The 27,943-nt window shown below is 48.0% G+C and overlaps 1 protein-coding gene and 1 pseudogene across 12 annotated transcripts in view; one reads left to right on the top strand and one right to left on the bottom strand.

Annotated features, from left to right (window-relative positions):
* The window catches only part of SPIN1 (spindlin 1), a 68,743-nt gene extending 48,322 nt beyond the window's left edge, over positions 1-20,421 (bottom strand). For 8 of the 12 annotated variants that reach the window (XM_058672969.1, XM_058672974.1, XM_058672979.1 and 5 more), the window contains exon 1: positions 20,262-20,421. The gene's annotated coding sequence lies outside the window, so the exon portion shown is untranslated. Of the gene's footprint in view, positions 1-19,670; positions 20,033-20,261 lie in introns of those variants that run through there. The other 4 variants (XM_058672980.1, XM_058672976.1, XM_058672971.1 and 1 more) reach the window with 3 other exon arrangements.
* On the top strand, positions 14,867-15,029 carry LOC118759971 (U2 spliceosomal RNA; annotated as a pseudogene).
* Positions 20,422-27,943: the final 7,522 nt, after the last annotated feature.

A 27,943-nucleotide genomic window follows, 5' to 3' on the forward strand; every position in this document is an offset into this window, starting at 1 on the left:
ATTATAACAATATTTGAAATATAATCTAAAATGTATGCATGCATATACACACACACACACACACACACACACACACAAAGCCCACAAGGAGAAAAAAATGAGTTAAAAACCCAGCAGAAAATAACAAACAGGAAACCAAATAAACAAAGCGATACAACATAGTTTTAGTTTCTAATTACATAACACGATAAAATTTACAGTTTTAGTATGTCTGAAAATTTTTAAGATTTGTTTATTTTTATCGGAAAGGCAGCCTTTAGAGAGGAAAGAATCTTCCATCTGTTGGTTCAACCCAAATGGCTGCAACATTCTGAGCTGCGCCAATCCGAAGCCAGGAGCCACAGGAGTTTCCTCCAGGTCTCCCGTACAGGTGCAGGGTGCCAAGGCTTTGGGCCGTCCTCGACTGCTTTCCGAGGACACAAGCAGGGAGCTGGATGGGAAGTGGAACAGCCAGGACATGATCCTGGTGCCTGCAAGAGGAGGATTAGCCAACTGAACCATCGTGCCAGGCCCTATTATACCTGAAATCCTAAAAATTCTATTAATTTATTTGACGGCAAAGTTGCAGGCAGGCAGAGGGAGGAAGCAAAACAACTTCCACGTACTGGCTCATTTCCCAACTGGCCTGACAAGAGCATCCAGGCCAGGCTGCAGCCAGGCACCGTGAGTGTCCGAAGTCCAATCACTCGGGCTATCTTTCAGTGCTGTTCCAGGAGCCTTAGCATAAGCTGGGCTGAAAGCAGAGCCACTGTGACCAAAGCCAACACTCACAGGGAGGCCAGTGCTGTAGGAGGCAACTTGACCCACCGTGCTGCTCTACAAACTGGTATTTTAGCTACACTAGAACTATCTATGAATAAATAAAATAATAAATAACTATAATCACTATGTTCAAAGGGATAAAAACGCTAAGGATTTTGTTGAAGCCTATCAAGAATCAAATATTTCACAAACGAAAAGGAAAATACTTGATCGCTGTGACTGACAGCAATTTAATATCATTAAAAATTACCAAAGAGATCTCAATACTCAGAATGAAGCAAGCAGAGGGTAAGACATTAAGAAGGTAAACCACGCATTCAAATGGATTCTCAGAAGACAGGGGCAACAGGAATACCTGAAGACAATGCCTGTTCAACACGGAAGAGTTGGTGAATGCCCAAGAAAGAAAACAAAAAGAAAAAAGCATAAAACCTATGTAAGAGATCCCGGGTCAGTGCCATGGTGCAGCAAGCTAAGTGCCTGCCTGCAGCACTAGCACTACATACAGGCACCAGTTCAAGTCCTGGCTGCTCCAATTCCAATCCAGCTCCTTAGCTAATGGCCTAGAAAAGCAGTGGAAAATGGCCCAAGTCAGATTCACACAGAAAAGGAGAGTCAGGAAGACCTTTCATCCACTGGTCTACTCCCCAAATGGTCAGATGGCTAGAACTGGGCTCCTTCCAAGTCTCTCTCACGGTGCAGCGTCCCAAGCTTTGGCCCGTCTTCCCCTGCTTTCCCAGGCCACAGCAGGACAGGAGTTGGATGGGAAGCAGAGCAGCCGAGGACATGGACCAGCACCCACAGGAATGCCCGTGTTTGCTGGCAGGGGATTAGCAATTGAGCCATCACGCTGGCCCCCACCAAATCAATGTTAAGCTGTCATGTTTTCTTCTTACAGAACAAAGCTGAAAATGTGCTAATTTTTTCCCCCATATCTCAGGATCTCAGGAGAAAATAAAGTTTACACAATAAATATACTCCTCAAAAAAATCACTTTGAGGGACCAGTGAGATGACTCAGGGCTAAATCATCACCTTGCACGTGCCAGGATCCCATAAGGGCAGTGGTTCATACCTGGCGGCCCTGCTTCCCGTCCAGCTCCCTGCTTGTGGCCTGGGAAAGCAGTTGAAGATGGGCCAAAGCCTTGGGACCCTGCAAAGCCTGTGGGACACTGGGAAGAAGCTCCTGGCTCCTGATCGGCGCAGCTCAGAATGTTGCAGCCGCTTGGGAAGTGAATCAGCGGACTGAAAATCTTCCTCTCTGTCTCTCCTCCTCTCTGTATATCTGACTTGCCAATAAAAATAAATAAATCTTTAAAACATAAAAAATATATACCTTTTCCCTCACTCCCTCCTCTGCGTCACACTGGTTTTGAATCAATGCTTACACATATATATACATACATGAACCTTCTTTTTGTTATATTTTTATTTTGAATTTTTGAATTTTATGGTAAAATTTCATACAGTCTGGGATTCCTCCCCACACTTCCACTGTCGTCCCCCCCCCGCCGACAGATTTTCCCCATTGTCACAATAGTACAGACCCTCATAAGGAGTTATACTTCCGGGCCCGGCGGCATGGCCTAGTGGCTAAAGTCCTCGCCTTCAAAGCCCCGGGATCCCATATGGGTGCCGGTTCTAATCCCAGCAGCTCCACTTCCCATCCAGCTCCCTGCTTGTGGCCTGGGAAAGCAGTCGAGGACGGCCCAGTGCATTGGGAGCCTGCACCCGCGTGGGAAACCTGGAAGAGGTTCCAGGTTCCGGGCTTCGGATCGGCGCGCATCGGCCCGTTGCGGCTCACTTGGGGAGTGAGTCATCGGACGGAAGATCTTCCTCTCTGTCTCTCCTCCTCTGTGTATATCTGGCTGTAATAAAACGAATAAATCTTTAAAAAAAAAAAAAAAAAAAAAAGGCGTTACACTTCCACCAGGCTGTTATTGAAGTGTGCCCCGACATTGCTGGTACAGTGTCAGACAGTCCAGCATCCCGTTGTCTAGATATGTCCAACAGTTTCCTTGGGAGTCCATCTTTGATTTGGAAGTAGGGACGCATGTTGCATTGTATCCCCACATCTGGATATGGTAGTCTCTATTACTCCATCACTATACATTCCCTTAAATGAGAAGCCATGAAATAAGGTCAACAACCAGTATGAATTAGAACAACAGCCACAACAATGAATCTTCTTCTTTAAAAAATAACATATGTCATGGAGCCCATAAAGGGTGTTTGTAAGCTAGGCAGAAGGGAATGTACTAAATGGAGGATCAAGTTACATCAAAGACTAAAGGTAGGTGAAAACAGCAAGTTCTGTGGGTAAATACAAATGGTAATTCATCATGCAAATTAATATCTTAAAATATATAACTAAAACATCACAATGGTATGTAAATAAAATTATAACTTGAAGAAATTTAAATGCCTAAAGGAGAGGGAAAGTATCAAATATTAGATTTGGTAAGTTAAACAAAGATGTTTAAGTAGCTTCCAAGTTAACATATAAAAAAAACAAAGTTAGCTCCCAAAAGCTCAAAAAGAACAAAAAATTGACAAGACAGACAGAAAGCATGAGCAGATTTAAACCCAATTTTGCTATTTTGCAAAATGCCAATTAAATTAATACTGCCTCTTTAAGGTTTATTTATTTTCATTTGAAAGACAGAAGCAAGAGATCTTCATCCACTGGTTCACTCCCCAAATGGCTGCAATGAATGAAGTCGAGTTGATCTGAAGCCAAGAGCCAGGAGCTTCTTGTAGGTCTCCCATGTGGATACTAGGACCAAAGACTTGAGCCAACCTCCTCTGCCCTCCCAGGCCATAAGCACGGATGGGATGTGAAGCAGTCAGTACATGAACTGGTGCCCATGTAGGACATCAGTACTGCAAGGTGGAAGACTAGCCTACTGAATCACCACACAGTCACCATCCCCCTTTTTACAACTATGTATGATGGCAGGAGTCATGCGGGGTAACCACGAAGGCACAGTGCCTAGGATGGAGTCCTCTCTCTGCTTCCAATCCAGCTCCCTAAGGCAGTTGGGAAGCAACAGAGGTCCAAGTACTTAGGTCCTGCCAACCATGTGCAAGAACAGCACAGTTCAGAGTAAACCAGTGCACAGAAGACAGCTCAGCTTTTTTTTTTCATCTCTATCTCCCAGTCCTCACGTTGTCTCTGTCATTCTGCTTTTCAAATAAATATTGGGGCCCAGCACGACAGCATACCGGTTAAAGTCCTCGCCTTGAACGCCCTTGGTTTCCCCTATGGGCGCTGGTTCTAATCCTGGCAGCTCCACTTCCCATCCAGCTCTCTGCTTGTGGCCTAGGAATACAGCTGAGGACAGTCCAAAGCCTTGGGACCCAGCACCCACGTGGGAGACCCAGAGGAGGCTCCTGGCTCCTAGCTTCGAATTGGCTAGGCTCCAGCCACTGCAGCTGCTTGGGGAGTGAATCATCAGACAGAAGATCTTCCTCTCTGTCTCTCCTCCTGTCTGTATATGTGCCTTTGCAAAAAAAAAAATAAATAAATCTAAAAAAAAATATTTAGGGGGAAGAAAAGATTCACCTAAAACAGAAGTACACAGAAACACTGAAAACAAAGGGTAGGGACAGTTGGTACAGCTGCCTGGGATGTCGACATTTTATACTACGGACCCGGGTCCATGGCCAGCTCCACTTCCAATCCCAGTTTCTAGTCACGTGCATTCTGGGAGGCAGCCTGGCCCAGCCCCAGCTGTTGCAGGCATTGGGGGAGTGAACCAACAGATGGAAGATCCATGTCTGTCTCTGCCTCTGCGTGACTTTCAAATAAAAAATGGAAATACAGATTTTGAAACAGGAAAGGGTAAGGAAGACAGTCCCTGAACATACTAACCCAAGAAAAGACACTGCAACAACACCAATATGGAGCTAAATAAATGTCATCTCTAAAAATAGTGTTGCCATAAAATCGGAAACGTAGTAGTCTTTTTAAAACACTCAAGAAGTCAGCCTCAATGTTATATATGCATTGAATAACAAATCTTTTATACAGCAAAAATTCTAACTATAAACAGACAGAAGCAGACCTGGCACCATTAGGAACTAACACCTTTTTGAGTAGCCAACAGACCCAGCCAGCACACTCGGAGAAGACTGTAACATGAACTCCAACTGGCATAGAGTGCTGCTTCCAACAAATGTCTTCCCACCACACACAGCACTTACCAACACTGCCTATATGATGGCCATCTTCAAAACTCTCACAACCTTGTAAGTATACAGTGTCAATTTTTTTGTCCACAATGAAGCAGACAGAAGTTGGTAAAAATAAACACATAAACAAGCACACAGATCACAGAGGATTCTTAAGGCAGTGAAGCCAGCCGAGCACGAATTATGAAGTGTTTGTCTAAGCCAGAAATATAAACTATGGTCTTTGGATAACGATGTGGGATGTCAAGGTACATTCATTCGTACTGCATGCTGACTGTGAAGAGAGTGTGCCTGTGTCAGGGGTGAAGTGGAAAGACTCCAGTTTCCGCACAATTTTGCTGTGAACCTAAAACCACTCTAAAAAACTTCCTTTATTAAAAAAAAAAAAAATGGCCGGAATATAGCATAATAAGTCACACTATGGCTATAAACAGTCAGAAATCCTATTTACTAGAAAAGAAGTCATCTTGCAGCCCATCTCAGCTCATGAATATGTGCGCTGTGGAGAAGTGCACGTGGAAACGTGCCCACAGTGGCAGGAGGACCGTTAGGTAGTAAACCTCACCACCGTCACACAGTGACAAGTCTCTTCTAGCTACATTTCACTGTCCAGGGCAAACCACATGGCCACACCAAACTTACAAAGCAGGAACCACAGTAAAAACCACCTTACATCCACTGGTTTGACCGAAATTAGGAAGACTGACAATACCAAACACTGAAGATGTGCAGCCACGACAGACACGGTGCACTTCGGAACCATGCAAGAAAACGTATCCATGTAAATGCTGATAGCCACATCCCCTTATGCATTGCCCGGACCTCTGTGTGAATGAGACTCCTGGTCCCCACCCGTGAGAACGCACTGCCCTTCCCAGCCCCACTCCTGCAGGACCCGGGCCTTCTCAGAACTGTACTGCAGTCTTAATATTTTTCCTATTCCATATTCCTTCCTCCCCTTCCTCCTCCAGGAACAACCAAATGTTGTGGGTCAGGTGGCTCATTTCCAGTGCTTTCCCAAATTGTTATTATTTGGAGAACCTGAATTTATACACGCAGGTATAAACTATAATGACGTAGGATTCCATAGGCGGAAGGCGTTACAAAACGGGGGAAGCTACAGTCAGCACCTGGCAAAACCCAGGAATCTACAACTACTTTTGCATTTATAACACATCTCAAAACTTTAAAAAAAAATTTTAAAGACAATACTGAGAGCAGTGCTGAAAACAAAGGAGTATTTACTATTAAGTTATCTGAAGCCAAGCACTTCATCTGTTGTCATCCCATTATATAACGTCTTCCTCCAGTTTGTTACGGAGGCAAAGGTTACCTGCAGCCAAACACGTCACACTTGCTACCTTACACAATGGCATCCTCCCTTCCCAACCTTCACCTTAAAGGACTGCCATGAAATGAATCTAGCACTCCATCTCTACATAAAAACCTGAAATCACAATACATACAAACACCACACACAACTGAGAACACACAGCTCTGCAACTTGCTTCTTCCTCAGAGCTGTTTTCCATGCAGTGAATGTTTCCATCAGTTTCTTTCTTTTTTACACTAACAGGACAGAGTATGGATAGAATCCTTTACTTTACTTCCCACTGGACACCTGTTCCCAGTTTTTCACCATCACAACTTTTTGCTACAGTGAGGAACTTTATAATAATGATTTGTATTCCAGTGTAAATTCATCCACAGGAAAATTCCTACAGCAGAACAGCAGGGTAAAGTTATCTGCATTTCCAATTCCTTCAGAGTAGAACGTCATGCTCACAAAATGAACGCCATTCTCATTAGGTTGTCGTTCCATTAACAAGCTATATATTTAAAGGCTATGCAAGGCACAGAAGCCAGAACCAGTCACAACTCCAACATCCCACATGGGCACTGACTCCTGCTAACATACGTGGGAAGGTAGCAAAACCTGATCCTTGCACCTCTGTACCATGTGGGAGATCAGGTGGGGTTCCGGGTTCCCAGCTTCGGCTTGGCCCTGCCCCATCTCTGCAGCTACGTGGGAAGTCAACAGGGTATACAAGATTGCCCTCTCTCCATCTCCCTCCACCTGGTAACTCTGCCTTTCAAATACTTAAAATCTTCAAATCTTAAAAACAAAAAAGGTTGTGATGGAGTGCAATTATGAATGAATAGCACAAGGTTACTTTGTCTCTGTAAAGCACAAGAGCTCACCACCTGCTGATTCACTCCCTAAATGGCTGCACTAGCCGGATCTGGGCCCATCCGAAGCCAGAAGTTCCAGTTGGGCCTCCCATATCGGTGGCAGGGTCCAGGCACTCGGGCCAACCTCAGCTCCTTTTCTAGGCAGCTCAGTAGGAAGCTAGACTAGAAGCAGAGATGCCAGGCCCCGAATCTGCACCTCAACCTGTAAACTTTTACCTTTTGTTTAATCAACTCAAAGAAAAAAATCTTTCAGGAATAAAAAGTAATACCCAAGAGGCTTTTGTGTTTTCTTTTCGTCACCCATGCATTGGTTATTCAGTTGAGCCTTTTTTTCGACTCCATGGTGCTATAATTTTTTGTTGTTGTGTTCTAATTCAGACCGGTTGAGGATCTTATTTCATGGCTTCTCATTTAAGGGAATGTATAGTGATGGAGTAATAGAGACTACCATATCCAGATGTGGGGATACAATGCAACATGCGTCCCTACTTCCAAATCAAAGATGGACTCCCAAGGAAACTGTTGGACATATCTAGACAATGGGATGCTGGACTGTCTGACACTGTACCAGCAATGTTGGGGCACACTTCAATAACAGATTGATGGAATCATGACTCCTTATGATGGAATAACAATGTGAGGAAAATCAGTTTAGGGATGGTACTTTTGGGGGGGAGGGGAATCCCAGACTGTATGAAATTGCACTATAAAATTCAAAAATTCAACATAAAAATTGAAAAAAAAAAAACCCTGCAAAAAATAAATCATGGAAAATGGAAATGATAAAAAAAAAGTAATACCAGTTGAAAGCAAAAAGTATCAACATTTAAAACCCAGGGACTAATCTTGAGTAACAAAAATAGATCATTCAACAAATCTTACGCTTACTTGACAAAGGTAAGTCTTTCAGTAGTACAAAACAAACAAAAAAAACACCTTACTTGAAAACCAGTTTACAGAGACGGAGAGATAAAGACAGCTCTTTCACTTGCCCACTCACTCCCCAAATGGCCTCAATGGGCAGGGTGGGCTCATTTAAAGCCAGGGGCTTCTTCCAGCATCCCCACATGGGCAGCCCGATGATCTGGGCCATCTTCTGCTGTTCTCCCAGGCCACTAGCAGGGAGACAGATCAGAAGTAGAGTATCTGGGATTTGAACTGATGCCCACACGGGACATCACCATTGCAGGTTGTGACTTTGTTTCCTGTGCCACAATTCTGGCCCAATCTAGAAATATATGTAAGTGTTTAAAACAATGTTTAGCTGTTAATTTTTGGAGAACAATGTTCAGAAAGTGACTACGTTCTAGCACACTGGTACAACAGGCTAATCCTCTGCCCGCAGAGCCAGCACCCCATATGGGTACCTTTCAATCCAGCTTCTTGCTTGTGGCCTGGGAAAGCAGCCAAGGAGGGTCCAAGTCCTTAGGTCCTGAACATGGGAGACCCAAAAGAAGCTCCTGGCTTCAGACTTGCCCAGCTCTAGCCATCTGAGGAATGAACCAGTGGATGGAAGATCTGTGTCACTCCCTCTGTTATCAATAATGCTTTAACAAAATATTAGTTTATGCTGCAAATGCTGCCACCCACATGTGAGATACACACAGATGTTCTGGGTGCTGGCTATGACCTGAACCAGTCCTGGTCTTTGGTGACCATTTGGGGAAGTGAACCAGTATACATCCCTTCCACCTTTCAAATAAACCTTAGAAGAAAAAAAGAAAAGTCATGTGGCCCAGGGCAAGCCTGATGGCTGAATCTTCTGTTGCAAATGCAAGAATCCCATGAGCACCAGTTCATATCCCAGTTGCTCCACTTCCCATCCAGCTCCCTGCCTGTGACCTGGGAAAGCAGTCAAGGACGGCCCAAGGCCTTGGGACCCTGTACCCGCGTGGGATACCAGCAAGAAGCTCCTGGTTCCTTGCTTTGGATCAGCTCAGCTCTGGCCATTGTGGCCACCTGGGGAGTAAACAAGTGGAGAGATCTTTTTCACTGTTTCTGCTTCTCTCTGTATCCTTTACAATTAAAAAAAAAAAAGTAATGAAATGGGGCTTTGGGAACTAGAGCAAGGAAGAAAGGTTAGCAGAGTGAGAAATAAGATTGTGGTTATACACACAAAAGCACAGGAAACAATACAACAGCAAAGCCCAGTAATGCTGGGTGAGGTATTATGAAAGTCACTGTTGAATGATATTGTACAGGATTGTTTTGAGTTGTTTAGGGAAGATGGAAGTTGGGCAAGAAGCAGAAAAGGAGAGCCCGCGCAGACAGTCCTACAGTGCTTCCCACAAAGGCCTCAGCCGCCACTTGCCATGCCACTGCTACCGGTGAAGAAACGACCCTCGTTCCCCACAGTGCCAGCTAAGAAGCCTGACTGAGCGAGACGGATGTCCTGTGTGGGTGGCAGGAAAGTGTGGTCGTAACCCAGCACACTGCGAAAGCCAGCAGGCCCTGGGAGTCCTACCTGCTGTTTCTCCCTCCAAAGCTTCCTTATCACGGGACTGGGAGTGTTCTGCCCTGAATTTCCTTCTCAGTACTTCTTTCTGGATTCCAAATTCTTATTTTTTGGACTTGCTCAAGTTCTCTTTTGAAAACTGTTCCTAAAAATATTTCTTTAATGTGTAGCTGAAGATGGAGCTAATTAGTGATTACTGTGTGAAATACTGCAAAACAAACAAACAAAAACTAACTCCAAACTTACCAGGGCTCTTACACTTCCCGTAACTTCTGGGCGTGGCACTTCCAAGAGCCCGCCCTCTCTTCCGCCCGCAGCCTGGATGGAGTCCTGGAGCCACTGCTGCTTACTTGGTAAGTTCAGCAGTTTCTTACACATTTTAGGTTATATTTTTAAATCTCTCATTAAAAAGGGTGGATTAATAAAAACTATTTTGAAGCTTAATTTTTTGTAAAACAATTCTGGGTGCAACAGTGATTCCAAATAAGGGTAGCTTAATGTTTTTATGTCTTTTTAAAGATTCACTTATTTTACTTAAAAGTAAAAATTACTGAAACCAAGGGAGGGTAAGTGAGCTCGTCCATCTGCTGGCTTTACTGCCCAAACAGCTGCCACAGCCAGACCTGGGCCTGTCTGAAGCTGAGAGCCAGCAGCTTCTTCTGCTACTGAGGACGAGTTCAGGGGCCCAAAGCCTTGGGCCATCTTCTGCTGCTTTCCCAGGCCATTAGCAGGGAAACGACCAGAAGCCAAACAGCTGGGACCCAAACTGCCACCTGTAAGGGATGCTAGCACCACAGGCAGAGTACTAGCCTGCTAACGCACTGTGCCAGCGCCACAGTCAGCTAATGCTTACTTTCAACATCATGGATGACTGGCTGAAGACAACATCAGGGGCGACACGGCGGCTTGGCAAGCGAATCCTCCTCCTCCAGTGCCAGTGGTGTCCCAGCTACTCCACTTTCAATCAGCTCCCTGCCTACAACCAGGAAAAGCAGTGGAGGGGGCTCCTGACTCCGACTGGCTCAGTCCTGGCCACCTGTAGTCATTTGGTAGGAGAATCGGCTGATGAAGACCTGTATCTCGGACAAAAATACACTAAGCCGTAAAAGACTCTCATCTTGTCTTTTGCAACTACATGGATGCACAAGGAAATCATTAGGCTTAGTGAAAAGCCAGTCCCCCAAAGCTAAACAGTATACTGTCCCTGACTTGCGGTAACTACTAAAATTAAAAAGGAAAAAAGTTCAATTTAAAGATACAAAAGTGATACTCTTGGGATTTTACTATGGCATACAGCCTTTATACATCTGAAAAATAGTAGGTTTTTTGAGCGTTACTATTCTTTCATTCTTTGTTATTATTAACTTCATTTTTTAAAAGATTAATTTGAAAGGTGGAATTACAAAGAGACAGAGCAAGATCTTCTATCCGCTGGCTTACTCCCCAAATGACCGCAAAGGCTGAAGCTGAACTCATCCAAAGCCAGGAGCTTCTTCTGGGTCTCCCAGGTGAGTACGGGGTCCTCTGCTGCTTTTTCAAACCATAAGCAGGAGCTGGATCAGAAATGGAGCAGCCAGGATTAGAACCAGCACCCATATAGGATGCCAGCTATTGCAGGCAGAGTATTAACCTGTTGAGCCACCACACTGCCCCTTATTACTATTTTCTATTTGCCATTTGTTGATAATGGAGTAGTAAACATGTGGAAAATAAAACTCACACAATCCTTAAAAATAAAAGGTTTGATCTTTAACTTAATAATGTCAGTGGAAATTCCATTTTTTTGCGATATTCAACAGCTGTATTACCTGGATTGTATAAAAAATATAGGTCGGGGTCCAGTGTGGTAGCCAAGTGGCTAAAGTCCTTGCCTCGCACATGCCAAGGTCCCATATGGGCACCGGTTCATATCCCAGCTGATGCACTTCCCATCCAGCTCCCTGCTTGTGGCCTGGGAAAGCAGTCGAGGACAGCCCAAGCCTTGGGACCCTGCACCTGCATGCGAGACCCAGAGGAGCTTCCTGGCTCCTGACCTCAGATTGGCTCAGCTGTGGCCTTTGGGGCCTCTTGGGGAGTAAACCAGCAGATGGAAGATCTTTCTGTAAATCTGATTTTCCTATAAAAATAAATATTGTGTATATATATATATATATATATCTCACACACATATATATCCAAACCACTAAAACAATGCATTGCATGCAGAGGTGTCATGCCACCGTCTGCTGCTTCCACAGGCACATCAGCAGGGAGCTGGGTCAGAAGAATGAAACTGATATGGGATGCCAGCAGTGTAGGCGGCAGCTTACCTCAGTGTAGGGTGGCACCAATCCGATTTCCACTTCATTGTAACTCAAAGCCAAAGGCCACTGAGTCTCCACATACAGAACTGAGAACACCAGCTACAGAAGCCACCGTGTATCATTACCACTGCAATCTGAGAGGTGTGACAACTTGGCTATGGCATTCTGTTCCTACGGGGGCTTGGAGGAGCTCTGCAAATCACCTGCCGTATGCTTCCTCAAAGAAACATGTCCAGCAGTTCGCAATTTATCAGCCAACAGTTTATCAGGTGGCACTGTGATATTAATACTACACTGATTACAGTGGTAGTATCAATGGAAAACCAATTTGGCCCTGGCAATTATGCAAAGGTAGAAACACACAGTACACAAGCTATGAGAGAACCTTATAAACAGCCAGTATCCTCCCCCGATCTATCTCCAACTCACACAGACGTCCTTTGAGATGTAACTCCCCTCATTCCTCCCAAGAGATCTGGGGCTACACACTCACACCCTGTGTGAAACCAGCAATCAAGTCAGAATTCTATTCCCTGGATCTGGAACTCTCCTATTACTTTCACAGGTCAAACAGGATCTTAGTATGAACACCCCTCATTTCAGTTCTAGGGACACCATAGTCAATCACCGCTCACCTACCAGGAACAATAGCCAGCTTATCTGTGGTCTAACTCCAATGGTCCCCAATGTCTTTAGGGATGCAAGCTGAGAGGCCAGCGCTGAGGCCTCCTGTAGTGCGACATCTCACAGGAACTCTTTAAATCCTGGCAGCTCCACTTCTGATTCAGCTCCCTGCTAACGGCCTGGCCTGGGAAAGCAGAGAAGATGGCCCGACAACTTGAGCACTGTACCTGTGGATAAAGAACCAGGAGATAGATTTTTCTCTCACTCACTCTTTCAAGTAAATGGGCCTTAAAAAAAAAAAAAAAAAAGGATTCAGGATGAGTGGCAACAGTTTCCATGGTATTTCTGTCTTCAGAGAAGAGTGGCCACAGAGCTCTCAAGAATACCAGCCACCCCTTACCCCCATATCTTGCACTCTGCCACGGGATGCATGAGTTTTCACCCTCCCAGGACGGGCATGACATCCAACGATAATCCACTCTAACATTCCCGTCTCTCTAGCTTTTGGACCCCTCCTTGACAGTTCACCAGGGCAGTTCTGGTATCGGTTTCACTTAGCGTATGCCACCTTTGGGTTTACATTTCGATCCACAGATTCAACTGCCAGGAGCCCTGTCCTACTCTTCAAGTTCAACACTGAATCCAGATCTCTACTTGGTGGGTGCAATATCCTTGCTCTGATCCAACCTTATGTCCCTTCCATTATTATCTACAAATATTTACCCAGGCTGCCATCTAATAAGTGGTATAACTAGCATCTTTTCCATTATTAATTTTAACACTGTTTACATAGTTAAGATGGATGCATGCCATGTCAGGCTGGGCCAGACAGGGCCAGGCAGAGCACCCACCATTGAGAACTGACTGGCAGTAGGTCAGTTGGGCTACCTGCAGTACTCACTGGTGAATGCCAGGATTGAGGGTGACCCATGTCAAGTTAGGCTGCTGCATGTACCAGCACATGCAGAACTGGCTAGGGCTGCGAGTGGGCCTGGTAGGGCAGCTTGGGAAACTTCCCTGTTAGGCTGCAGCTCCCGCTGGTGAGTGCAGGAGCCTGGGCTGCCACAGGACATGCTGGCATGGGCTGGGCTGCAGCACCTGCTGGCAAGAGCGTGTGCTGGGGCAGGCCATGCTGGACTGGGCTAGGCTGTAGCACCTGCTGGCAAGTGCCAGGACTGGGTGTGAATCATGACCGGTGACACTGCAGTACCCCTGGCAGGTGCAAAATCTGGGGCTGGGAGCAGGCCCAGTAGTGGAACTGTGGGCACTCCCCTGCTGGGCTCCAGCTCGTGCTGGTGACCATGAGATCCAGGGCTGGGGATGGGCCAGGCTGGTCAAGGCAGAAATACCCACAAGCACAATAAGTGTGAGCAGGGTCTGGGGAGCAGGTCAGGCCAGCTAAGCTGCAGTATCCACAAGTGTCAGATGGGTTGCACAACATACCGCAGCACATGCTAGCACAGGTAAAAACCAGGGCTGGGATGGGCCAGGTAGTGGTTATTGGGAGGTGCCATGATAGGCTGCGGGAAGCTGGGCTGGGCTAGGCCACAGCACCCAGCAATTTGTGTGAGAGAAATGGGGCTGGGGACAGAACAGATCAGGCAACTGCATCCAAAAGAATGTGCAGGGGCTGGTGCAGGTGGTGGACCAAACCTGACCCTGCACTGACTGGCACACACAACAATCAAGTCTGGGCTCATCCCAAGCAAGGTGTCCTGGGGCACTCCCCGGTTAGATGGCTGGACTCAAACCCCAGACACAGGGAAAATCACAGGTTAGGTGGTCCAACCTTGGAGTGCACGTGTCAGGACTGCACCTCTTCAGCTGCTGCTGCCTGTGCAGCGGACAGCATGCCCACATGCCCAGATGAACATGGGAGACGTGACAGCCAGCTCTCACCTAGCACAACTGGAGTCATCAGGTGCCTCACCAGAGGATGGAAAGCAGAACAAGCTGGACTACTCTACTGGCCAAGCTTTGCAGCATGTTCTCAGGCCTGTGGCTGCACTAAGGTGGAAAGATTCTCTCAACACTGGTGCAATGAAGCAGGCAATGCCTCAGAATTGTCAAAACCACTCAAGTAACACCCTTGGAACACTGATCCCACCTGGGGGCCTCCAGATGACTGCCCCCACCCTCAGGTGCTGATAAAGTAACCCCCTTTCCTTTCCTCCCTGTGGATACAGGAGAAAAAAACTGAAACATTTGTCCAACCCACCTTCTTTCCCATCTGATCCCTCCTCACCATAATCAGATGATCCCTCTCAAGTGTGAAAATATTAAAAATAAAATTTAATTACATTTTTAAAAACCTTGAAATATTAAATTTGAGTTGGATTGCTTCTTAGCCTTTTGGCTAACATCAAGTTTAGTATTCTTATCAGTTTAAATCTGAGTTGGAAATAACAATGGAAAAATAATTTTTAAATTGATTTTACTTGGAAAAAGAGGGAGAGACACAGAGTTATCATCCATCTACTGGTTCACTCCCTGCCCAATGGCCACACTGGTTAGAGCTGGACCAGTTGGAACCTGGGAGCCAGGAGCTTCTTTACAAGTCTCCCCTGTAGGGACCCAAGGACTCAGGCCATCTTTCATTGCTTTCCCAGGTCATGAGCAGGGAGCTGGATGAGCAGTACAACAGCCAGGCCATGAATTGGTACCTATATAAGATACTGGTGCCGACAGGTGGAGGACTACTGTTATACCTATACCAGCCCCCTAAATCAAAATTTATATATTCTCTAAGTCTAATGACAACACAAACATCCTCTAAGGACTAAGGCTTTACAGCACCCAATTTTATTTCTAAATTTGGCTCCCTCAAAAAATGAGTTGAAGGAAATGCCTAATAGGCAGTTGGTTAGAAAAAGTAAAAAGCGTTTCTCAGACATCATGAACACATGAAACGCTTCAAAGAATAGTGTGTCATGTATCAGATCAAAGAACCAGATTATCTTATGACAAACGGGGACAGCAACAGAGTGGGGACCAACCCTGTGGCACAGAGCAGGAGGCCCTGCCTGGGAAGGTGGGACCCCACAGACACTCCACTCCCTACTGATGGCCCCAGTGCGTGGGTCAGTTCAGCCACCTGAGGAACCACCTGGACCACTGCTGGACATTGTGGCCACAGGAGCGAACGAACCAACAGATTAAAGCAATCTCTCTCTTTTACATTTTCAAACAAACAAATCTTTTAAAAATACAGGTTAAGAAAATCTAATTTTTTTTTAAAAAGCCACTTAGTGTAATCATGAAACACCTCAAATAGTACATAAAAAATGACGTGGTGGTCTCTGCATTTACTCTCATCTTGCAGCTAACATATTAATATCCATGTGACTTGCATCCCAGAGCACACACTGGACTCAACACTCAATATGCTGACTCCATATGAATTCCTCCTGCCTCCACTGACTTCATCCACCTTCCCAACAGACAAGATTCTGGAGACTCATTCTACACTGGCAGGCTCCCCAGTCCACTTTTACCTGTCCCCTATCCATCAGTAATTTCCCCACCTGTACAATAGGTATCAGCTATCTGTATCTGCCATGCAGAGTCTGAAATGTGGCCCCAGGGGCTGGGGTTGCAGCACAGGGAGTAAAGCTGCCACCTGCACCAATGCCAGCATTCCATACAGTTCAAGTCCCAGCTGCTCCTTTTCTGAGCTAGGAAATCAGCAAAAGGTAGCCCAAGTGTCTGGGCCCCTGACACCAATGCAGGAGACCTAGGTAAAGCTCCTGGCTCCTAGCAGCCAGCAAGGGAGTGAATCGGAAGATGAAGATCTCTCTCACTCTCTTCCAAGTAAATAGGGACCAACGCCAAGACACAGAAAAAGCTTCTGCCTGTGGCACCAGCATCCCATATGGGCACAGGTTCAAGGGCCATTGGCTCCCCTTCCCATTTAGCTTCCTGCTCATGGCCAAAAAAGGCAACAGAAGAGGCCCCTGCACTCCTGTGAGAAATCTGGAAGAAGATCCTGGCTCCTGGTTTCAGATCAGTTCATGTCCCATCTTTGTGGCCATTTACGGAGTGAACCACCAGAGGGAAGCTGTCTGCTTCTCTCCCTGTAACATTCTATTTAAATAAACAAAAAACAGAAAAAAAAAGAAGAAAAAAAAAACCTTTCTTTTTAAAATATTATTATTTTTACCTTTAACTTAAAATTAAGCTGAATTTAATCTTGAGATAAGACTAAGCAAACTATCTACACAGAAGAAAAATCATGCTGTAATTACAGCACAGCTCAAAAGTGGAAAGGGGAAGACATCAACATTTACTGGCACCAGCTGTTATATTTCAGAAAATGTACTGGGAAATAGATAAACCTCCTCCATTTAATTCTCATAATAGCGAAGTCTCATCCCAGTTTACAGCTAAGGAACTGAAGGTTTAAAAGACTATGGGTGGGGCCTGGCGCAATGGCCTAGCAGCTAAAGTCTTGCACACATTGCGGGCCCATAAGGGTGCTGGTTCTAATCCTGGCAGCCCTGCTTCCCATCCAGCTCCCTGCTTGTGTCCTGGGAAAGCAGCCGAGGACGGCCCAAAGCCTTGGGACCCTGCATCCACGTGGGATACCCGGTAGAGGCTCGGGGTTCAAGGCTCCTGGCTTCAGATCAGCACAGCTCCAGCCATTGTAGCCAGTTGGGCAGTGAATCAACAGATGGAAGATCTTTCCTCTGTTTCTCCTCCTCCTCTCTGTATATCTGACTTTCCAATTTAAAAATAAATAAATAAATAAATAAATAAATAAATAAATAAATAAAATCTTAAAAAAAAAAAAACTTTTAGAAAACTATGGGTGATGATTCAGCTTTGTGGCTTCCAACCAACACAGTGGGACTCATTCTCAGCCCGGAGGTTTCTAACATGCTAACTCCAGAGCCATATTTCCTTTCGCAATGCAGTAAAAGTAAAGAAAATGCTTGGGTAAAATAGTGTACACAGGCAGGCTGGGAAGTGAAAGCACAGTCATTACATTTATTTAAAACCAAGAACTCCATCTTACCAAGCTAAGAGCCAAACTCAAGGTACTATTCACTAAATGCATAGACACACTCAAGCCTCAACGCCACGGCCTCTCAGTTCACCAGGGAAAGACGCTGCAGACACACTGCAAGCGCAGGGTGAATCAAACCGGGCAGCACTGTCTGTGCCTGGGTGCCTGCAGCAGCCCCAGCAGGCCAAAGGAAAACTCACACTGCACATCACCAAACTCAAGTGGAGTGGTGTGACTTCCCTAGAGAGAAGGAAGGGATAGAACCACCCAACCTGCCCAGCAGACCGGTTCCTCCAGTGTCAGCAGCTTCACTCTGGGTAAGCCCTTACAAAAGAGGGTCACGTGATGCTATCTGATCCTAACCGGGCTTTAACTGTTCTGTGGCTTGGTTCCCAATTTACTGTGGAAAGACCAATAAGCTGTTTTACTTTCTTCGGCCCTTATGTCTCACAAACTCTCTTCAGACTTTCAAGGAGTAGGCCCAGAGGCTGAGAGGCCGGAGCTGGATACAGCTGGAAAGCAGCAGTGACTCCTCAAGTCATCTGGCTCCTGTCACCCCCACGGAAGACCTGATGGCGCTCCCAGCTCCTGGCTCAGTCATGGTCAGCCCCGTCACTGGGGGCATGCGAGAGGTGACCCAGCAAGTAGGAGCTCATGCCTGTGCTCTCTCCCCCTTTCAAATGCAACTGAAATGTAATGAAAGAGCTCCAACAGTCTTAATTTTGTGCTCTGACAACACCAGTAGCCCGTACTTCACAAGGACTGCTGGGAACATCCGCTGTTCCTGGATTACAAGGGCACACCAAACACCATAAACAGAAAAGGGTTCTGGGCCACATATGGAAAACACAACCTCAGGAATTCCCACAATCTCCAGGATGTTAACATAAACTGGTCCTAAGGAGCAAACCTATCTGACCAAGGAACCTTTTTATTTAAATCCCAGTAGCATCTCTTAGAAGTGGTATGACCAAGATCGCCACTCAAGCGACCCTGCTCCCCACATTCCAAAAATTAAGTTACTGATTATCCTATACTGTTACTTTTTTCTAAATTGGCAATTAAAGGCACTTTCAGAAGACAACAGTCAGCCACAACTGTAGATCCACACAACCGCTGGCTGATGACACTCAAGAAACACAACTGCACCTGAACGAAGTGTGAACAGCCTTTCTCTGTCACTGCTTTCTAAACAATACAGCATAACGGACTACCTGCGAGGCATGCACCTTGTCAGCTAAGTATTCAGGAGGATGTGCGTGTGCCCCAGCCAACACCGGGGGATTTGGGTACCAGCCAGCATCACAGGTCCACATCCAGAACCTCCTGGGACAGACACGGAGGTACAACTTCACTGGCAAAAATCCGGAGGTTAACCAACACTTCACACATACAGCCATGACTGACATCATGTATGCTGTCTCCTCTTGACTGTCTCGTATCTGTGGCAGCAGCAACTGGAAAATTTCGCTACTCAAACATGAAACAAATGCTTGCTGTTTCTCCTGAGAAACTAGTACTATCCACAATATATGGCATAAAAATGTTGCACATAATTACCAAATCCTCCCAAGGGAGACCTGTCAACGACTGGTTAGAATTGTTTTTAGTGCTTCCTCATCAACAGAGGCCGAAGGGGGGAAAGCTGGAGGAATCTGCCATCAGCTGAGCTCCCCAAAATTTCACAGTCTCTGAGGTTCCAAAGTCACCGCACGTCCAGGCACGACCCCTCCTCCCCCAAGTTCAGGTTCGATTCTCACGACCTAACAAAAGCTGCGCTGAACGCCAATCGCCATACCTTCTTCCTTCCTTTTCACACCGCATAGCATTCCTTCTAGAAAATTCGACCACAAGAAAGTTGCACGGATTATCGGCATTTTGGTCAGAGTGTCGCCTCCGGCACCAATCACACTGCACAGTGGAATCTCGGTGAACACCTCAACGTGCCTCGTGTTGCTTATTGCTGCACATGCGAAAGCAGCCCAACCACCCGCAGCAGCAGCAGCAGCAGCAGCAGCAGCGACAGGGACGGTAAGCCCTGTCCTGACCCCGGAATCAGTGCATGAAATCATAAAAAGGCAGGCACATCACCGTACAAAAACAAAACAAAAAAACAACTGCGTAAACAAACTTACGACGTTCCTCACCACCACCCTCTGCAACGCCGAGGGCGCACCGTCGGTCACGACACCACCCGAGGGGGGCCGGGTCCGCAGCCCCCCGAGCCGTGGCAGCGCCAGCAGCCGGGCGCGCCCAAGGTCACCGGAGGTGGGGCGCCCCGCGCGCCCCGCGCGCCCCGCTGCTGGGGCAGCACCCCGGGGGCACCCGCCCCAGGGAGGGGCAGGCGGGGGGTCCTCGGGGGTCCTCGCCGCCCCTCGCCGGGATTACGCAACCTCCCTCGCCCGCGTGCACGGACCCCTTCCCCGCCCGCGCCGGCCACCCCCGCCCGGCTCCGAACAAAGCGCGCGCCGAGGGGCCGCGCCGGGCAGCGCCGCCATGTTGGCGGGACGCGGGGGGCGGCGAACAAAGGCGCGCGCGGCCGCCCCGGCCCGGCCCGGCCGGCAGGGGGCGCTGTGCGGGCGCCGCCCGCGGACAATGCGCCCCGGGCCCCGCGGCGAGCGCTCACCTGCGCCCCCGGCCGCCGCCGCCGCCGCCGCGCCCCCGCTCAACCCGCGCCCCGCACGGCCCGCGACGCTCCCTCAGCCCGCCAGCCCTGGGAGGCTCACCTGCCGGCCGCCCAGGCCGCCGTCCGCAGGCCCCGCGGGGTGCGCCGCCGCCGCCGCCGCCGCTCCCTCACGCTCCCGCCGGCCCCAGCCCGAGCCAGACGGCGCCTCCCCGCCCCCGCTCCGCGCCGCGGCCGCCGCCCGCCCCCCGGCCGCCACGGCGCACGCGCACTGCGCTCGCCGAACTGCGACGGCCGCGCCGCCCCGGCGCCCGCCCGGCGCCCACGGCCACACTGCGCAGGCGCGGCGGCGGGGGCGGGGCTGCCGCTGCGCGGGGGCGGGGCCTGGCGCGCTCACCTGGAGGAGGGCGGGGCGCGGCGGGCGGGCGGCCAGGTAGGCGGTGGGCGCGTCGGCCGGCGGGATGCCCTGGCCTGGCGCGGCCGGGCGACTGTCCACCGGGGGCCGGCCGCCTTGGTCGCTCCACGTCAGAAGCGATGGGTGCCTGGCAGCGATGCAGCGGCGGAGAGGGCGGGCTGGGGGGTCACATGGCGCCGCCGTGCGCAGGACAGGTGAGCACTGCGCAGCAGCTTCGGCGTGAGGAGGCCCGCAGCAGGACGCGAGCCCTTTAAAAGGATGGTCCTGCCATCTGAGATGCCGTGGAAAAACAGCTGCCCCGCCTCGCTGCGCAGAGCGCCTTAGCCCGGGCCCCAACGCCACACCTGGCGGTCACCCACTGGCCCGGGGCCAATAAAGATGTGTCCACCCCCCACCCACCCGGCTCGCGCTCCTCGCCAGGTTGGGAGCCGGGCATGCCCACGATTGCGCGTGAATTCATTTGACTTGGGTGTCAGTTCAGATGCCCTTTGAATATGTTGCTTTTTGTTTGTTTTGCAGGAGGAAGGTATAGAAGGCAAAGTTAAGAACCATTTTTATTCCCACAGGCTCGAACCTGGAGGCCGAATCCTGGCTTCGGGCCAGGAGGGCGCTCGGCCCGGACCTGCAGCCGGTCACCAGACCTCATTCCTCGAGTGCGTAGCTAAAGAAGCGCCGCCCTCCCCAAACGTTGTGAGGTCAGGTTACAGGCCCCGTTATTGGAAAGCCCTGGGGACGCTCCGTGCTCTTTGTTGGGATGGCTCTGGCACCTTATCTCCCAAATAGGATCCAAAGGAGACTGCTCTCAGGCCAATGACGGTGCTTGTCTCAGATGACACACTTGGCAGGCAGGGGACAGCGCAGGGGCCAACCAGAGGACTGGCTTCAGAGGTAGCAAAGTGTGTCTCTCTGTCAGCCGGTTGGAAAGTGCTGGCTAGTAATTCGCTGTCCTTGGCGTGCTTCTTGCTTCCGTAGGGGAGCGCGGCAGGCACCAGGAGCCAGGAGAAGGCGTCAGGGGCGCAGGAGCTGTGGTGGATGGGCCCCACTGGGTTGCACCACCTTGGCACTTAAGGATCTTTCAGTGGCAGCAGATCATTCATTTTTTTTTTAAAGATTGATTTATTTTTATTGGAAAGGCAGACTTTGTAAAGAGAAGGAGAGACAAAGATCTTCCATTTGTGGGTCACTCCCCAGGTGGCTGCAAGGGCCTGAGCTGAACCGACCTGGAACCAGGGGCTTGGAGCCGGGTCCCAAGGACTCGAGTCATCCTCTGCTGCTTTCCCAGGCCACTGTAGGCCCCGGTCTCCCAAGGGTTAACTGCACAGCTTAGCTTGTTTCTAAGGGATAACAGGATGGGCAATCTTGGCCTAATACATTTAGCCCCTGGCTTGACTGCAAGTTCCTCTTCTCTGCTTCCTCTTTGTTAAGATGCCCCCAGGGGAGCTTAGGAGTTACTTGAGATAATACTGGGAGGGACTAGGCAGACTGTAAAAGATGCAGGCTGACCCAAAATAAACGGCATTCTGTTTACAAGAGTGACCCACTGCGTGTTGTCTTGTGTTGTCTTGTGTGTTGTCTTTTTGTAACCCTAGTCCCTCCGCTGGGCTCGGGGTACACGGCGACGCGGGCGTTGCCGACAGGCCACAAGAAAGAGAGCTGGGTGGGAAATGGAGCATCCAGGTTGCAGCCCGGCTCCCATATGGAAGGCCAGCGCTTGCAGGCTGAGGATTAGCCTGCGGAGCCCTCCCCCAGATCATTCTTTTTTGAGCTGGGTTATTGACCTGTATCTACCCTCTGAGCCTTACCTCCGATGCTGAAAACCAAGCTGTAGGCTGTGAGGCCCTCTCCTTCCGCAACCCCTGGGTTTACCTGTGTCTGGAATACGGAGATCAGCAGCAGCAGGCAGAAAGCAGACGGCTGAGAGGGCCACACCCCAAAGCTCTATCTCTCAACTCCTCAAGGTCTTACTGTGCTGAAGGTCAAGGTTGGCTTTTTACTCTCATGCAATTCACCCGTCTATCCACCTGACGTGTTTAAAATGAATTTAGGGGTGGTCTTTTGAACATCGGTTGAGATGCCTTTGGGGTACTACTTCCTCTCCGGCGTCCTGCCTAATGCACACCCTGAGAGACAGGAAGTACTGACCGGAGTAGCCGAGTCCCCACTGCCCTTGTAGGAAACCCAAACTGAGTTCACAGCTCCAGCTTGAGGCTGGCCCAGCAGCCCCAGCTGTTATAGGCATTTGAGGAGTGAACCAGCGGGTAGAAGAGCTCTCGTCTATTCAAATAAATGAGTCAGCACAAAAGCCTACTGTGGAAGCTGCAGACTTAAAGCAGGCCAGAGCAACGCCACCCGCAGCCCTTTGCCTGCACCTACACTGGAGAAGATGAAAGCCTCTCGTAAAAAATCCTGGGCAGTGATGACAGCATCTAGGTTTCCATAAGAAAGCTCAGACTGCCCCAGGCCTTCACTATAACTAAGGTATAATGACTGCTTTTGCTGAACACTTGTAAATACTTCCACATTGTCCCCGCAGCCTGGTCTCCACCCGTCCCTCTGGTTCTATTGTCAGGTCTTCACTTTTTCTTTGCTAAAATAAAACTTCATTTTTTTTTTTCTGCTCTCACCATTGTTCCTGGTCTCGCACAGCATCATGCACACCACAGCATGAACCCGGGTTCGTCTCACCAGTCTTCCTCCAGCACTACAACCCAGTCTATCAAATGGTTCTGGACCCAACACTGAGTGGAAGAAAGCTGAGGAAACATTCTGGAGACAGCTGGAACTTTGTGTGAGCTAGATACAGGAGACCTCTTGAATCCTGGTGAAGTTTTCCAGTGTTCATGGCAACTGACAAGATTGCTCCGGTTATTAGATTTTTGCTGAGTCATTTACAAGCGAGTTCTAGTAGCTACGGTTTCTTTCAGAGAGCTTAGAAACGCACATTTTGTGTGGAGTTAAGCACATGTAGCAGAATGTTAGCACGTTGTGAGGCTAAGTGATGAGCAGTGTGTGTTCATTGCACGTGTTTTTCGATTTTTCTGGACAACTTCAAAGTAAAAAAATTACCTGAGTTACTTTATGAATCTTTGACATGCTAATTCAGGTTGGTCTTGGCTCACCAAATGTTTTCAGATATTTAAGCACTTTTTAAATTTTTCTCAACCATGCTGAGGCTGGTGCATGGAGTAGCAGGCTAAACCTCTGCCCACACTGCCAGAATCCCATCAGGTTGCTAGTTCATGTTCCAGCTAATGCACTTTTTTTTTTAAAGATTTATTTATTTTTATTGGAAATCAGATATACAGAGAGGAGGAGAGACAGAGAGGAAGATCTTCCGTCTGATGATTCACTCCCCAAGTGAGCTGCAACGGCCGGTGCTGCCAATCTAAAGCCAGGAGCCAGGAACCTCCTGTAGGTCTCCTACACGGGTGCAGGGTCCCAAGGCCTTGGAGCATCCTCGACTGCCTTCCCAGGCCACAAGCAGGAAGCTGGATGGGAAGTGGAGCTACCGGGACTAGAACTGGTTCCCATTTAGGATCCTGGCTCATTCAAGGGAAGGACTTTAGCTGCTAGACCATTGTACCAAGCCCAACTACTGCACTTTCAGTCTGCTCCCTACCAATAGCCTTGGAAGGCAGGAGCTCAAGCCCTTGGACCCCTGCACCCATACGGGATGGCTTAGAAGAAGCTCCTGGATCCCAGGTTCTGCTCAGCTCTGGGTGTTGCAGCTGTTAGAAAAGAGAGGCAGCACATGGAAGCTCTCTGCCTGCCTCTCTATCTGTAATTTTGTCTCTAATTTTTTTTTAATTGGACAATTGGCGCGAACGCCGAGTCCAGTCACTCGAACAAACGCCACGAGTGGAGAGAATGGATGCTTGCCATCAAGCGTTTATTCAAGTGAGTACACACCAAACAGGATGAGGGAGAGCGCCCCTTGGCTTATCTGTCGTGGAAGCCTGCTGGGCGTTGGCTCCGGCCTAGTGGGAGCCTGCTGGCTTTGGTGGAAGCCCAAGAGGTTGGCTTCAGGTGACTGGGACCAAGGCATGGGTTTATATACAATTCAGGGGGTCAAGCCATTAGTTGTTTACAATGTTTTTGGTTGGTTATTACATATTTACAAAGTATTTCCATTGGTTACTTTCACTTTCACAAACATGTTTACTTATTTCTAATTGGTTATAACTTATCCATCGGTAACACTCTTTGCTTTTTCTTAATTCTGCAAAACATGTTTTTTACACATTTGTCAAAACATATTTTTCTTCTTTTATCGTTTTTACCAGAACTTGTTTTTTTTTTTTTTTAACATGTTTACTTGCATTAGAGCTTCTTGACAGGAGTGATATGAGAGGTGACTCCTCTTTACCAGTAGTCTAGGGAGATGGAGTCACTTCTGTTCAAAAGTACCAACATACATACTATATCCATTATTAAGTCACAGCATAATTTACATAAAAGGTCTATTATTGTAGCTATTTTTGGGTCATCAATCTCAGATAAAAGTGTAGTAATATTAAGAATACAATTAAGATTATTGATAATATTACTACCCATATTTCCCATAGATTCATTTTTATCTATACCCATTCAAGTATGTATTGGTGGAGCAGTGTAGATGTAGAAGAGAGTAAATAAACACTTATAATCAGACTGTTCCCATCAATAATCAGATGTACAGAGAGGAGGAGAGACAGAAAGATCTTCCATCCATTGATTCACTCCCCAAGTAGCCACAATGGCCGGAGCTGAGCCAATCAGGAACCAGGAGCCTCTTCCAGGTCTCCCAGCAGGTGCAGGGTCCCAAGGCTTTGGGCCGTCCTTGACTGCTTTCCCAGGCCACAAGCTGGATGGCAAACAGGGCAGCCAGGACCAGAGCTAGTGCTCATATGGGATCCCAGTGTGTGCAAGGTGAGGTCTTCAGCCACTAGGCTACTGTGCTGGGCTGAAAATAGAATAAATCTTAAAAATTTCTCAAACAAAAGTAAATAAATTTCTCAACCACCCTCCATTTCTGGAGGTTAGGTCAGAGGACCTGTGTATCTTTCCCACAGCACCTGATTAAATACAAATTGACACAGTGAAAGCCCTGCTGGGGTGGGGATTGGGCCTAGCAGTTGAATCAAGGATTTAGATACCCACGCTCAAGTTAGCTCAACTGCCAAGTCCAGCTTTCTGCTGGTGACACTCAGGGCAGCAACAGAAGCTGGCTTCCGTATTCAGGTCTCTGCCATCCACAAGGGAGACCCGAATTTCCACACATGCATCCGACCCTGGCCCTGGGGAATCTGGGGGGGTGAACCAGAGCAGGTTCCCACCCTGCTTTCCAAATAGATAAAATTGAAAACTCTAAGAGAAAGAAAGAGTTTTGTCTTGTAGTAAGCAGTCTTATCTTTCTTCAAACTCAGTGTTTCTTGGTCCTCTGGGAAAAAGGATTTTTGCCCCCAGGAATGGGACAAGAGTTGAAAAGACATGGGAGGGGTTGGCAGTACTACGAATCTTGGTCTATTTACAGATATTGGAGTAATAATTGGAAATCTTCACTTTCCAAATTATTTAGACTACTTTTTAAAAATTTGTCTACTTATTTGAAAGGAAGTTATATGGCGGGAAGAAGAGACAGCTCTTCCATCTACCAGGTCTCTCCCACACCCCACCCCCTCACATGGCCACAACAGTGGGACTGGACCAGACAGAAGCCAGGAGCCCAAAGCTGCTGCTTGGTCTCCATGTGGGTGCATGGATCCAAGCACTGGAGTATCTTCCGCTGATTTCCCAAGCACATTAGCAGTGAACTGGATCAAAAGTAGAGCTGTTGGGTCTTGAATCAGCACCGGAATTGCAGTTAGAGGCTTCACTTGCTATGGCACAATGTCAACCCCTAATTAAGACTTATTCAACACATCAAAAAATACCCAGTATGCAGTGTGTATTCCAAGCATGCGGATAGTTCTTTACATTGGCTTAACTTCTAGGTGGATAATCTTGATGTTTCACCATTGGTGGCCTCATGGATCATCTCAGTGGTATCAATAATGCGCTCTTTTGCAAGGCTCAAAGGTCATCCATGTTGGACCACTCAAGATTCTCACAGCAGTCTTCAGTTTGACCAGGGCTTGGCTGTTACCCACTCCAGCTGTGAGTGTGTTTCTTGGTGAGTATAATCAAGGAACACACAAGGGGCGTTATACAAAGCTCCTTTGCAGATGACAAACCAAGGAGACTGCGGAGAATCATGGCCACAGCCCTGGCTCAAGCAAAGGGAAACAGGGATGTGAAAGCAGAAGTTCTTGCCTTCAAGCAGGAGCAGCACAAACTCAGCTCCCACAAGTGCAGCATGGAGACACACTTCCTTGTCGTCAGGAGGCCTGAGCTCCTCCGCCCAGACACCCAGGTATCCTCAAGACCCAGGTAAGGTAACTGTTCCGAACACAAATGCTCAGTGGTCCTGACTGGTTGCAGCTGGTTTCTAAGGGGTTTCTCTGCTTTGTTGGAATCATCTGTTTCCTCCTTCTGGGCCTGAAAAACAACTTTGAGGAACTGCTACTTTTTGTCTGGTTACCCAGGAGGAAGGAGGGGCTCTTCAAACTCTTGTTAAGTCAGTTATAATGTTATTGATTGCTCTGCGATGGCTCTCGATTTTGGCTATACCATAATGCAGTCTTAATCTGTGAATCCTATTAAGATGGTGGGCTAGCGATGGGACAGAAGCAGCCCTTATGTATTAGTCCTACGAGATACTGAATTACATCTCTGAGAGCCACAGTTGAGATACCATCATTAAACTGACCTGGTCTAAACCTGTTGCTGAAAGTATGTGATAATGTTTGACCCAAAGTGGCTTCCATACATGGTGAACTATACCCTAGCTTGGTGTGTAAACCAATCATAAGCTAACGTAAGACTAACCCTGTTATAACAAAATCACTTAACCTCAGCCAATGACAGCTGTGAGTCAACCAATCACAGGCTGCCAAAGGACAAGACCGTGCCCACACAAATAACCTACTGCAGCTGGTCACGTGATGAGGTCGGACATTCTGAACCTGCCTCCCTCCAGACTGATGCCCAGTTCCAGAAACTTTTTCTTGCTCAAATAAACCGTATTAAATGTGTACTCCCTATGCAAGGAAACATGAGATCTAGGGCTGTACATCAGCACAGAGGTGACCTGAACCTGCCTGGAGTGTCAGCGGTAGCACTGGAGAGGGAGTGGGAAGAAGGGGTGCCATAGGTACAGGAAGTGCCAGGGCCAGAAACAAACTGGGCCTGCCAGCCCCTGCCAGGAGTGTCATGAACGCCATTTAAGGCACGTAGGTGGCTTCAGGTCCCATTCTTCGCCTCGCTGCAGAAAGTATCCATCAAGGGGAGTT

Source organism: Ochotona princeps, chromosome 14, assembly GCF_030435755.1.
Source record: "Ochotona princeps isolate mOchPri1 chromosome 14, mOchPri1.hap1, whole genome shotgun sequence".
NCBI lineage: Eukaryota > Metazoa > Chordata > Mammalia > Lagomorpha > Ochotonidae > Ochotona > Ochotona princeps.